Below are 14,577 nucleotides of genomic sequence, written 5' to 3' on the forward strand. Positions count from 1 at the left end.
TATGGGATGAAAGAGTGAAAGAGTGAATGAGGTCAGGGGGGGGGGTGCGAGGAGGGCAGAAGAAAGAGAGGAAGGGAACAAGGGGAGAAGGTGGGAGGGGGCGCTTGGTATGTTGGTAATGTTTTAGTTTTGGGGTTTAAGGAACTTGTGGGGGATGTTGGAGAAGGAGACATGGTAATAGGGGTGTACGTAGAAGGATGGGGTTCTATGGACGTTTGATGTGAACATACACCCCCGCATGATGTTATTGTACCATTTTTGGATTGAACAAATACTACACTTTGATTGGACAAACCAAATATATATTAATTAGAGTTTGACACAACAGTAATATAAAATGAAAGTTTTAAAATTACTTTTTCGCATTACATCTTCGGAAGTTGTATGTACGTTTCTTTTTTATTTTTGTTACCACAACCACATTGCTTCTTTTTTTTTTCACTAAATATGTTTTTTCACTTCCCACTACTGAAACCAATCGTATTTCTCTATTTTATATCCTATGAATTATCTTCTCCTTTTAGAGGGGTGAGGGTAATTATATGCCAATAAAAATATGCTAGTTATTTTTAATGATTGGATTTCTTGTAACAATTAAGAATAAAATCCTCTGAAGATTGATGTTTTTTAAGAATCAATAAATTGTTCAATCTAAACTTATTAATAGTTAGCAGGACTCATAGAAATTCCACAGTTGTATGCATTATCTGTTGTATATTGCTATTCTGCTTGAAAATAATGCTATTCTATGCATGTCCAATGCAAATATAGACGCCACAATATTGTATCATCTTTGTTCAAACTGAAACGTACTTATAAAAGTACTCTGATCAATCCAGTATCAGAATATATCTTGTTATGGCGTAATGTAATATACAAAAAGTGTATGTACATAGACTCACTATGTTGCAAGGAACATAGGGCAAGTAATAACTTGACTCCTTTTATTTGTAACAACAACATTTATTTTCTCATTATTCCACCATGCATGACTTCTCATTACAGCTGTGATGTCAGCCATCTTTCTAACGTGCTCAAACGTCATCTACGTCTCTAAGGTGATCGTCTTCTCAAATGTGCTCTTTCTTTTTTTAATAGTTTTTATTTACTGCTAACATCATTTCACATGCATCTGTGCTCTGTTACAATGACGATCTATTTTCAAAACCTTTGGAGTAGTTTTTGGTATATTTCCATTCTATAAACGTTTAATATGTTTTCAGACCCCAACATTATAATTATAGCACCTTTGTTCAAGCTAAAACATATTTATCTAAGTATTAGTCTTATTAATAGTAATTACAGAATATATATATATAATATATATATATATATATATATATATATATATATATATATATATATATATATAAATAGTGGAGATGGTAATTAATAAAAACTGAAGAAAGGGCTCAGTACTGTTGTAGAGCAAATATGCGTTTTATTTTTTATTACCGTATCTTTCTGTTAAGTTACATTATTGTTTCGGCTACATGGCCATTTTTTGGCCGTCTGTAGCGTCCTCAGACTTTTACAGAAATATTGGACATTGGAGTCACCGCAAATGTGAATGTTAGCCGAGGGATTTTGGCCGTGTAGCCGAAACAATAATGTAATTTAACAGAAAGATACGGTAATAAAAAATAAAACGCGTATGTGTGTGTGTATATATATATATATATATATATATATATATATATATATATATATATATATATATATATGCGGTTATAGGGAGGAATCTATCTCCAAACCCCTTGTATGTGTTTGTGATATATTTCTATTCTATGGACGTTTGATGTGAACATACACCCCCGCATGATGTTATTGTACCATTTTTGGATTGAACAAATACTACACTTTGATTGGACAAAGCAAATATATAATTATTAGAGTTTGACATAACAGTAATATAAAATGAAATTTTAAAAATTACTTTTTTGCATAACATCTTCGGAAGTTGAGTGATCCTATCTTAAAAAAAATGGATATGAAACATAATAACATACAGACCTGCCTTCGCATATTATTATTTATAAAATATTGGAATTAGTTTCTCCTTATAACATGTTTCTATTTTCTGAATTTAATTCAAATGCTATTAGTTCAATTATTTCTTAGCGATCAAGGGAGCTCCCTTCTGGGTTTAACACCCGATTTGTTTATGAGCTGTATATTCAAAGTTTCTTTTAAGGCCCTTCCTCATTTTTCAAATCTTGAATAATTGAAGCAGTGTGTGTGTTCGCATGTGTGTTATTGTTGTTGTTAAATGAACCTGATGCATGATGGATCTATATCTCCTCCACGGCGAGAAGATGCAACACTAAAGTCAGAAAATGGAATCAAAGCGCAAGTAAAACTGAGGCCTGCAAAACATGCCTTGGTAATCCTGTTGGCATTACTTGATAGAGGCATCTCAAGCAATTAATAATAGCCTAATCTCTTCTTAAAGAGAAAAGGCAAACGTGAGAGGGTGGACTTCCTAGAACTGCACAGAACCAGCAAATCAACAGGAAAAAGGACATTTCAGATTTGGCATAGATTCAGGTGTCACCAAAGTTTCTGAATGGGGAAGGGGAGGCCATAGTTCTGATTTTTTAAAATTATGCAGACCAAGATATAAAAAAAAATGACTTGGGCATGTTTTCATACTGGTTTACTCATTAACTTTTTTTTTTTTTTAGTGAAACTGGTTTGCAAAAACCACGTTCTTTTAATCATTTTTGAACAAAAAGAAAAACCACTATTTTAAAACATTTCCATTTTAAAAATTTTTTCATGAATATTTTTGTTTTTAATAGGAGCTCGGCAGGTGGGATTAAAAACTTAGGCGGTCAGAGCTTGTCTGGGAACTGTAGTTTGGAGACCACTAACCTAGACATTATTGACTTTTAGTGCCGAGAGAAGGGAGTATTTCTTTAAGCCTCCCTTGACCCATCTTTAGAGTATCCTGGCTTTTGCTTATATTAAAATTGCAAAGCAAGAGAGATTTGGCAACATTGATAATTATTGGCATATCTTCTCTTTAAATGTAAATGTTTTAATAACAATGTCATTTTTGGTGCATTTCTATTATGGCATTCATTTTTTCACTTATGCTTAGATCTTTATCAGTTTTAGTGCTTAAGGTACATGATAAGCCTAATGGATACTTGACTAGCCAATGGTTCTAACGAATTTTCCTTTCGCTCTTTCCGTACCAAAAATCTAACAGAACTTCCATCAACAAAGTTTCTTTCCTAGAACATCCCATCTGAGGAACAAAATACCAAATAACTGTTTCCCATCTAGCTATAACATGACTATCATCAAGTCTAATGTTAACAAATGCTTGTTGAGACGTTCTCTTGAATAATCAAAATTTGCCCATTCCACTTATTATGTCCATTCCTCTCGAGGTTCTGTTCATCATCCAACTGGCAATCTCTTTAATCCTGATCCTCCCAGGCCTTGATAATCAGTGGCTTATTAGTAAAAAAAATTAAAATAAAATAAAAATCCCCCACGTGTAGATGAAAGCGAAGCGTTGTTTCACTAATCGTATCCGATGGGTCGTTTACCATATGTATTATTTTTCATCATCAAATAATTCTCAAATGGCTCATATGTCACAAAGCAGAAAAAGAGCACCAATCCACTTTTATTTTGTTTCATATTCTTGTTTTATTATCGTGGAGCTTATGTTTTCAGTTGTGTTTGTTTGCTTGTTTTTTTGTTTGTTTGTGTACATTTAAACATTTTTATCACTTGATCAATCGTCACTAAACTTGATCTAAATATTGATCATGATCTAACTTAAATAAAACTGATTTAATTTTTGGATATCTAGGTCAAAGGTTAAGGTTACAGAAAAGCTGAAAGTCACATTTTAACTTTGTTTTAACTGTTTAGGGAATAACTACTTAGCTCATATTGTAGCCAGTGAAGTCTCGCATCTTATATAAACTTGACCTTTGGCCATAAAAAAGTTTTGATGGAATTTCAATTTCTAATTTTTCAAAATTTTATGTGTGAATCTGATGCTCTTTTATAACTGTAAATTTCAGTATAATAAATGATTAGATAAATGGGTTTTGAGTTCTGAATGTTTTTGTGGTATACCCTTGGGAATACGTTATACAAAATGGAGAATTAAGACCCACATAAGATTTTTGCTCATCTTTACGTTATCATGCAGATGCATACAGTCTCGCCATTAACTTATGTTCTTTTTTTAACATTTATTCTAAACTAGCCTGGAATCCCGGCCTTGCCCGGGTGTTTGGAGGTGTGTGTTGAGCAAAAAAAAAAGAAAAAAAAAAAAAGGCAGGCTCAAACCCGTACCACAAAGGAGGAAAAGAGCATGTAAAAAAAAGCGTGACGTGTTTGCTGTTGTGTCCATCGCCAAACCGGAAGTGACATTGGTCTAAATTAAAGCTAGACAATCGAAAAAAGGGCATGACTTTTGCAAATATCGGTGAAAAAGCGACCCCTTCCTGTAGAAAAGTACCCAGTTAAAGGGGAAGGAATTAATGTTTGTAGTCAATTTTTCGATATTTGTCGTGCAAATGGCGGGAGTTTCAAACAATACCGATCTCGTGAAAATCCGTTGCTTCTTTTGAAAGTTTTAGGCATACCTACATACATACATACATACATACATACATACATACATACATACATTTAAACAGTCAAGTGAGATTTATTAAAGATTTCTCAACGAAATCTTTATTTTCTCTTCCTCTTATAAACAAACACCGTTTTTAATCCTTACTTTTAATCCTTATTTTGCATTTATTCTTTACTAACATCCATTTCGTCAGTTAATCTGCCATCATCTTTTTATCACTTATCTCTCTCGTCTTTTTTTACTGTTTATCTTCTCTCATCTTTTTCGTCTGTTCATCTATCCCCATCTTTTTTGTCTCTTATACTTCTGTCCTCTTTTTCATCTGTTTATTTGCTCTCTTGTCAGCTCATTCTCTCATCCTTAAATCATTCTTCTTTCTCTTCTATCTTCAAATAACTCTCTTACTCTATACCGTTCTTCCTTCTTTATGTCTTCGCCAAATTTTATTGATTTTTTTCTTCTATACCTTTTCTCTTTTTCTCTTATCTCTTTCCTTCTTTCTTTCTTCTGTCTTCTGTTGGATATTACAAATCTGTGAGAATGCTCTTGGCTATTTGATTGCAATGTTAGTGTGGGCTTTTAGAAAGAGGCTGTGTTCTGAATTCAAACAATTTATCCCATCTTATCTTCTCTCCAAAAAGGCACGTTGGCGTTAATAATTGGCTCACTGTCATGCTCTTGGATCACAACTGGATCAGCTTTTCTCCCAGTCAAATATTGATTTCATAAAGATTTCACTCTTAAGACTTTCTTTTCAGTTCATTATCTTCTCTATATATAAATATATAAAGTCAATGTTTGCTTGTGTGCTATAGAAATCGATATGTTAACAGAACATTCAAGTAAGGTTCAATAAGGATTACATTTGCCAAGGAATCTGAAGACACCATTTATTCTATTTTGGGTTACTAAGGGCAATTATTGGTTCGATCCATAAAATAACTGAATTATATTAGAACATGGCAATAGAAATTTTTTTATAATAGATTTTTGTCATTTTTATAAATTGCAAACATGATTATAGTTTGTTTGTTTCGTTTTACGGCATATCAACTCTTTTTAGGTTATTGAATGCCGAATCTTGTCACTTTAGTAAAAGTTTTTATGCTTTCAGTTATTTAGATTTTATATATTTATTCAAGATGTTTGGTTTCGTTGTTTTGTAAAGTAACATTATTGTTTTTGACTTTACAGAACATGGTTGAGTTTGGGAAAAAAAGCATCAATATGTGGTACATTTTAGGTCAGGAAGTCAATATCTTCAAACAGCCAAATCTGGTATCACCAGAAACATGATTATATTTTAAATTATATTCAATTAGCAACACATCTCCATATGGGCAACACCAAGTGAACATCGCTACTATATGTATAATATTGTAATTTGTTATTTACAAGCGCTGAATGTGACACAAAGTTTGGTTTATTTGAGAGTATATTTATTACATTCATTACTGAATGGAATATGAACGTTCATATTTAGTAAAAATTACCCATAAAATCATCCCAGTAACAAATCTGTTATATAATATAAAGTCCCTTAGGTTTCGTAGATCTAAATAGCATTTAAACTGACATATCAATATATCAATCTTACGAGCTAATTTTTATTTATTATTGTTTGTTGCCATTAAAAACATATTTCGCTTTATTTTCTTTTAAAAATACTCATTGCGACCTGAAAGATTGCTAATATGGAGAACTTTTTCACTAACAATCTAAAATGAAAAACATTGTTCGATCTACTTCAGCTTTCTCATAAACAAAATGTGTTCATATTAAATATTACACTATTTCTTGACATTACTTGCATATCATAATATTGCTTAAAATAATATGATTTCTTTAACCTAATTCCAGTGCTGTCTTAATGCTATGCTTCAAGCGGCCTTAAATACTAAATAAACTCGTTTGGTAAGTAATTTGTTTTGATAATATTTTTAAAATTATAATTTATAATGTTCTTTTTCATTTCAGGGCAAGTCCACAGTACTACATAACAGCTCACTTTAACAAGTATGTAAAAATAAAATTTAAATATTTTAAATTTTCATGATGTAAACTCACAACCTGATACATTGTTATAACATAAATTAGTTTGAACATTCATAAATACGTTTGCAATTTCATCTTATAAACACAAAAACGTGATCACTTGGCTTGCGAAGAAAAACGCTTACATTTCCATAGTTTATGCATTCAAGATGCAGTAGTCTGCATAATTCCTGTTGTGTTGCCTTCCCCACTTGATCGTGTTTATTCTTATATTCTTTTTGGGCTAGTTTGTTGTATTCGCTTATATATAGTTTATTGTTTCGTCTCTTTGTTCATGAAGTCTGCATTTATTACTTTCTTATGTCTTGTCGATCTTTGCTTTGATGTGATTAGTTCAAATTGCATTATCTTGTGCGACTGTCATTAGCTATTTTGTTTTTCTGGTTAGAATTCCTTTTTTTAGCCATATCCAAATGTTTTCATTAGTCTCATCTTTATGAATCGTCCGTGTAACTTGTTTTCTTTCCCATTTTTATTTTCTCGTCTTATCCCTTACCTCTCTTTTTCTGTGTTATCTGGGGGTTTTTTTCAGTATCTTTTGCTGTGGTAATTATTCTTTTAGTCTTCTGCATTATGTATTTTTCTAATGTTTTTCAGGCTATCTATACAGTTTTTCTATACAAATCAGTCCTCTTCCTCCGTCTTTCCTTTTCACATGAAGTCGGTTAGCATCATCCTTTTTGTGTAGTGTATTGTGATTGTCATGAGTTTCCTAGTCTTTTGGTCAAGATGCCTCAGTTCTTCTTTGTTTCAAGAAATGGTCCAGATTATCTTACTAGTGAAACTGCCTATGTGTCTATACCTTTTATCATGTTTTTACTATATAGTTTAGTTTTGAGGAGTTTTCTTGTTCTTCTGAGATATTTATCTCCAATTTTCTCTTCCATTTCTGTTGCTTTGATGGTGTCTGCTTCAAGAACTCACAAATATTCATAGGTGTCATGTTCAGCCAATGCCCTAATCTCCATTTGTTTGAATAGTTTCATGCCTTCTGTTGCCTCTAATTTTCCTCTTCTCATGATCAGCAGTGCACATTTTTCCATACTGAATTTCATTCAGATACCTTGGCTGAAGATTCTGGTTGTGTCTCTAGTTCCTTTTTGGTTTTTGCAGTTTCAGGTCGTCCATGTACATTAGGTGGTTCACTCTTTCATATGTATTAGTGAACTTGTATCCGGTTTTGCACTTTCTTAGTATATTGTTAAGTGGCATCATAGCTATGATGGTTATAGGAAATTAACTTAGAAGATACCTCTTTGTATTTTACTCTCTATTATGCATTTTCCATCAGCTGTGAGTTCATGTCTTCATTTTTTCATTGCATTTTCGATTAAATTGATAATCTTGACTGGTATTTTGTACATTCTCAGGCATTCTATTATCTATGCTTGGGGGATCCTGTTGCACGCTTTCTGGTAATCGATGCATGCCATGTAAATTTTTTTTTTTTTTTTTTTACTTTTTATCTACTTCAGGAACTTTTGTATGGAAGATTATGTGTTCCTCTTTTTCCTTTTTGACATCTTTTCTGTTTTCCAGGGAATAGTCTGCGATTATGAAGGGAGTGGTAAATTTGTTCTCTCAGTTATGCTGTTAGTATTTTCCACATTGTAGATAAGTATGTTCTAGTTGCGATTTCATTCACTGTGTCTTTTTGTACTAGGGTGGTTCTACCTTTGATCATCCATTTTTGGCTGCATTTATTATTATTATTTATTAATGATAATGATGGTGGTGATTATAATGCTTATAAAAATAGTAGGAGAGAAATATATGAGAGAAGAAGAGAAGATAATGAACTTATCATGTTACTCATAAATTATTAGTAATTAGAACAATTAAAACAGCAACCCTTTTAAACATAACTCAATCCCATAATTGAAATATATTTTAGAACGCATCTAGTGTTATTAAAGTATATATATATATATATATATATATATATATATATATATATATATATATATATATATATATACACACACACATATATATATATATATATATATATATATATATATATATATATATACATATATATATATATATATATACACACACACACACACACTTAGGGAAACAAACGCTGAAGAACTTACATTTACTATATAACTATATATAACTAGGACATTCGTCCCAGGGCGAGTAAAATAAATTCCGTTAACAGAATAATTTTGTTCTGTTTTTGTCTTCTTATGAAGATTCAGGATATAGTGGTTCTAAAACTTATCTTTATTCCAATTTTTATCAAAATCTAAAATTCAGAGAACCTTAATTTGTGTAGAATGACTAGAGATGAAATTCAATGCAAATCTGTTATATTTTAATTTTTGAATGAGGGATTGTGGTTCATATTATTATGCCTTAAACCCCCTTTCAATGTTAAAAAGAAACTGAAGTGTGAGGAATATTTATTTATTGATGTCTGACAACTATTGTTAAGATTTCACAAAACCGGAAGTATCTGAAATTTTCACACAGACCTACTACTCCCTTTTTGCCCTCTGTTCATAAAACTAAATCAAACTAAATCTAGCCCTACATTATAACCCTTTACGCCTTGCATTTGTGTTCTAAAATTCATAATGACCGATTAATTAGTTTATAAGTGAATCTTGCACATACATAAATATATATACATACTTAACTTTATATATAAATAGAGATAGATGTAAAAAGGGCATGAGTTAAATAAACTTAATTATACCAATGTTACCCAATGTTATATTTATATACCAATGTTACCCAGTGTTATATTTATATACCAATGTTACCCAGTGTTATATTTATATACCAATGTTACCCAGTGTTATATGTATATACCAATGTAGATGTAACTTAACATAATATTCCGAGTTTTGTCTACGAAAGAAACAGACACAAAATCTTTATTATAACAAAGATTTGAAAACTTTCATCTTTGATAATTTTCTTTTGTTAACTAAATCTCCATGTTGTGAACATTTGCCAATCATGTTTCTGAATTTTTAGATAAAGATTGATAATTCCTAAGGACACGTGACATAGTTAAGTCCTTGGTAAAATGCAGTTGTAAGTTACACTTTTCTAGAGTTTGAAATTTAATCCTCAATGCAGGCGACACAAAAATACAATTTCGAATTACTTAAGACCTCTACTCAGTCATGGCTGACGGAATGAGAGCATGCGGATTAAATAAAAGATTCTGTTTGAAATTCTATGCAGATGCCCATATTTGACAAAATACACCTGAAGAAGATCGCAGGTTACATCGACCGAAACATAATACGAATAACACTTAAGATGAGAACAGTAGTCTGATTAATCTAAATAATATGAAGTGACACTGAGCTTAATGTTCTGATTTTTTAATCTGAAGTTTGATTTCGTTTGATTTAAAAAAAATTAAAGTTTTCGATGCTGATCTTTTATCAGTTGTTAACGGGTTTTCCTAATTTACTTTTAAACTATGGCCTGGCATTTTTATCCAGCAAATTAGTTTTTTACAGCACAAACATATATATATAGATAGAAAATCGTTTAAATTTGCGTTTTATCTCTTTATGATATCAATTTATTTTTGTCTCTTGTGCACACAACTTGTTTTTAATTTTTTTTATATTTTTGTTTATTGCAAATTTTGTCATTGAAGGAGAAAAAAGGTGAAAATCATGATCTTGTTATAATTTTTATATTTTGGCTTTTACAATCTTTATTCTGATTATTTCGTGTTAGGGTATACAATTTTTTTATGTTCAAGTAATTGTGACAATAATAGAATAAAAAATAAACATCCATTCATATTTAAAAAAAAAACGGTTAAAAATCTAAGAATGGCTTCATTTGAGGAGAGTCTAAAAAATAGAATTAATAAAAATTGAAAAAAAAACGTACCACCACTGAGACAGATCCTCTGATAAAAAAAACCAAAAAAAAACTAAAAGAAAAAAATGGATGCAATGTTATTTATTTTTCTTTATTTTCTTTATTCAGGAAGAAGGTTTAGGAATAATAATAAAAGAAGAAAATGTCTGCGTTCCTTCTTGTTTTATTGTCAATTGTTATAACCTCTTGTGTCACTCATAAGCAGGCATTAATGTCCGCCACTTAAGATACACAGTCTGAATGTGTTGCTGGGCTTTAAAAAAATACAAAAAAAAAAAACAATCCTCAAAAAAATGATACCATTCTCCTTTCTCCAAATTAAAGAGTTTATTTTTAAAGTAGAATTTGCCTTTTTTATTATGATTCCTTTGGTTAATGCAGAGAATAGTATAAAACATTGATAAAAATAAACAAAAAAAATCTTTTTTTTTTTTTCATGACAAAATTTGATGGAAAATATTTATAAAAAGGTTACAATAATGTCATCCTTTTCTGATCGTTTTTATTTTTACTTTTTCAATTTTTCTTATTTTTCCTTCTTTTATATCATTTTTTTCCATCCTTTATATTTAATTCTAAGCCATTTTTTGCGATATAAGCATCTCATTTATCTAATGATTTTTTTCTAAAAGAAATTACAAATGGAACCCTGAAAATTCCACCATATACCGAATTTCCTTCTTTTAGAATTGCCTTTTTAACCCACACAGAAGATCAATATCCTTGAAATACATAAATAATTATTATATAAAATCCATTTTATCTTTTATGATTTGAATAGTTTGAAGATCTTATTGGAATCGTTCCTAATGGTTTTTAAAAGAAATTATGCCATTCCGATGAAGACAATGACTTTTGGCTTTTGACTTCAAGATAAATGAGCAAATGGCGCTAAAGAGTTGCATGTCGAAAGTCATTGCCAGCTTTTATTTTTACTCTGCCATGACTTCAGATATTAATTGTCTGATTTGTAGCCACAACTGGTGCCATTTCTATACCCAATCCCAACCCCATCAGAACTCCACAAAAATCTACAACCATAGAATTTGAGATATTATTCTTTTAGATTTTGTCTTTTGAGATGTGACCAGTGCGATTCAATATACATTCACATAAAAGATATTGCAAGATGTTTGCCAGTTATTTGACAATCTTTCTCAGATGAAATATTGTTCTTGCTTATATCATTTACATGTCTCAAGCGTAACCGATCATGTTTGGAGAGAAAAGAGAGATCACTATCTGGTATGAGGTTGAAATAACAGATATAGTAACACTGGAAGGATCAGCGCATATGCAAGACTACAGTTTCAAAACTTTAAAGAATTTAAGCACTTTAATCACTCATCTCAACAAACATCAATATTTTCTTGCCAAGAGTACAATTAAATCCTAGAACAAATAAGACTTCTATGAACAGAGTTTCTTTCCAAGAATCTTTCATCTGTGAAAAACGTTATTGTGTAATTGCTTTCTTGCAAGCTACAACATAGCGTTCTTTAAATTTAATGTAAACAGATAAGTATATCATAAACCGTTCTCGTTGATAATGAAATGTTGTTCATTCCATTCACGATTTTCAGTCCTCTCATAGCATTCTTCATCATTCAACTAACAATTCATCCATCACATTAACTCTTCTCGAGTGTTTTTGCCTTGACAAGTAATGACTCATTAATAAATAAAAAAGGAACAAGTTTTTGGAACATGTCCAGCATTTAAGTAAGATAAATAGTAAATAGAGTAAATAATATTGAAAAAATTAACGATTATGGTAACAAAGAATTGTGTGCATAAACAGTATTGGGGGTTTTCAGATGAGAGATTTAAAATATTCCAAACTTATTTGAAGTTATAGCAATGTGTCAAAGGAAGGAGGTATTTAAGTAGAATATGGACCGCGATATCGTCAGCATATTCCAGGCAGGTTATGTAAACTGCTGGAAGGTGCTGAACGGAAACGTCATATTATTTTTTTGTTTGTTTTTGGTTGTTTTTCTGATGCAGACCAATTTTTAAGGTACCGAACAAAAACTTCCATTTTTTATTTACCAAAAACGATGGCCAATGTTAAAAATGCTAGCAAACAGTTAAAAATTTAAGGGGGAAAAAAATCATAATTATAATCGAAAACAGTCATCATATAGTAATTTTAATAAAAATATACTTGTGCAGTTTGCTGACCGTGCTGAAATAATAACATTATTATTTAGAAAAACATTCTTAACTTTGGGAGAGTGGTGCTTTTTGTCTGTACTTTCCCTTGACAATTTAATAAACATAAGATACTGGAAAAAAATTAATCAACAAAATATACCGTTTGCCAATTGTCAACTACTATGATTTCAGTGGCTAAGTGTTTTGGCATCTTGCGGTGGTTTACGTAACCTATTGTCAACTAAATATTTTTTAAACATGATTGTTCTAAAAAACAGTCTCTGGAGCTGCATTAAACGATAGGGGGAATATGCAGTTCTGGGTGATTAGTACATATTAAAAGACTAATATCTGTACCAAATATCGTTGCTCTGCTGCTATGAAAAGTGGGTTAGTAGTATTACTTATTAAAGGCCCCTGTATTTATTTAAAACTGTACTGTTTTCGTTGATGGGACGACAGAATTCACTTTAAAACAGGTAAAATCGTTTTTTTTTAATCTTAATAGCATCAGATTAATCACTAATCACTATCTTTGTTGATTGCGTTTTTATAAGTGTATGTGCAAAAAGTAATAAGGTATGTCAAAACATAAAATGTCTTAGCATATTATTATTAAATCCTGGATAGAATTCGTCAATTGGTTCTGAGGCTGGAAGTGTCACAAGACTAATTATTCTTTGGTATGTAAATTCCATCCAGATAAACCATCACGAAATATTATTAAACTCATGCCTTGAAAGATTTAATCTGGTGTTCTACCACTAGTCTCTCCCTCTTACATATGATCCCCAAAAAAGTATCCGATCTAATATGTCCTGCACTGTCGGCCCAGCTCGAATCTCTGTCCCATCGCTACAATGTTGCATTATTGTTCCTATCTTACCAGTACTTTAATGGAATGTTCTCTGATGAACGTATAGCACTTGTTTCTCCTCGACGTGCATACTCTTGACTAACCCAACAAAAATAAAATCTCACCCCTTCACTGTTGAGGTCTCTGGATGTCAGAAAATCTTCTACTAACAGTTTCTTATCTTTGATTATCAGACTTTGGAATTCCCTCCCCATTTCCTGCTTCCTTAACTATACTTATCTGCAGAAGTTTAGATGTAATGTGAACAAATATCTTGCTACTCAACTCCTCACAATCGATTCTAAATAGTAGCCTTTACAACAAAATGGCAATCTGCCTTGTGTTGAGTAAAAAAAATATTTTAAAACTGCACAGAATATGCCGACGATAATGCGGTTCGTATTCTGAATAAGGACCAGAAAGAGAAAGTAGAACAAAATAAAAATAATGGAAGAATTAAATATATATATATAAAGGGATGGTGTCAACGTGGTGGTCATCACTGATATCATTGTCCCATAGTCCGAATCAATGTTATAATCAATGTTGAAATAAAAGTGTGTCTTTTCTTTTTCTCGTAATTCTTTTAATGTGATTCCGATGAAAGAATACATAAACTAAAATGGCATTCTCCTTTTCATCAAGTCACATTTTTCCTTTGAAAAAAAGAAGAAAAGAGTAATCAAGAAAAGAAGAAAGCCGAATGTTTTCATAATTAGTTCTTGGTTTGATTTGCAAAAAGAAACATTCCATAATCTGAATCTTATTCAAATGCGTTATAACTTGATAATCATTTATATTGTTTTAATCTTTTAAATGATTTCATAAAATTAAAATCAATTTATTCATTATAGAAAAATTTCACCTTTTTTATTTTCCTTGATTCAATAAATTTAAAGCACATTGTTTGCCTGTCAAAACACTTAATATCTTCTTCCTCGTCTTCTTGTATCATAAATACCAATGAGACGTTAATCTATTGTCTGTTTCACAATAAACAATTGGCATGTTTCTTCGTTAATGTCTTTTCTACTAT

At 31.0% G+C, this 14,577-nt stretch overlaps 1 long non-coding RNA gene across 1 annotated transcript in view; it reads left to right on the forward strand.

The window, feature by feature from the left end:
- The window catches only part of LOC145249378 (uncharacterized), a 729,593-nt gene that overhangs the window by 285,123 nt on the left and 429,893 nt on the right, over nucleotides 1–14,577 (forward strand). The window contains exon 2 of the long non-coding RNA XR_013863521.1: nucleotides 6,587–6,625. This is a non-coding gene — a long non-coding RNA (uncharacterized LOC145249378). The remainder of the gene's footprint in view (nucleotides 1–6,586; nucleotides 6,626–14,577) is intronic.

This window comes from Euprymna scolopes, chromosome 28, assembly GCF_053919585.1.
Source record: "Euprymna scolopes isolate OS-2025 chromosome 28, ASM5391958v1, whole genome shotgun sequence".
Taxonomy (NCBI): Eukaryota; Metazoa; Mollusca; class Cephalopoda; order Sepiida; family Sepiolidae; genus Euprymna; species Euprymna scolopes.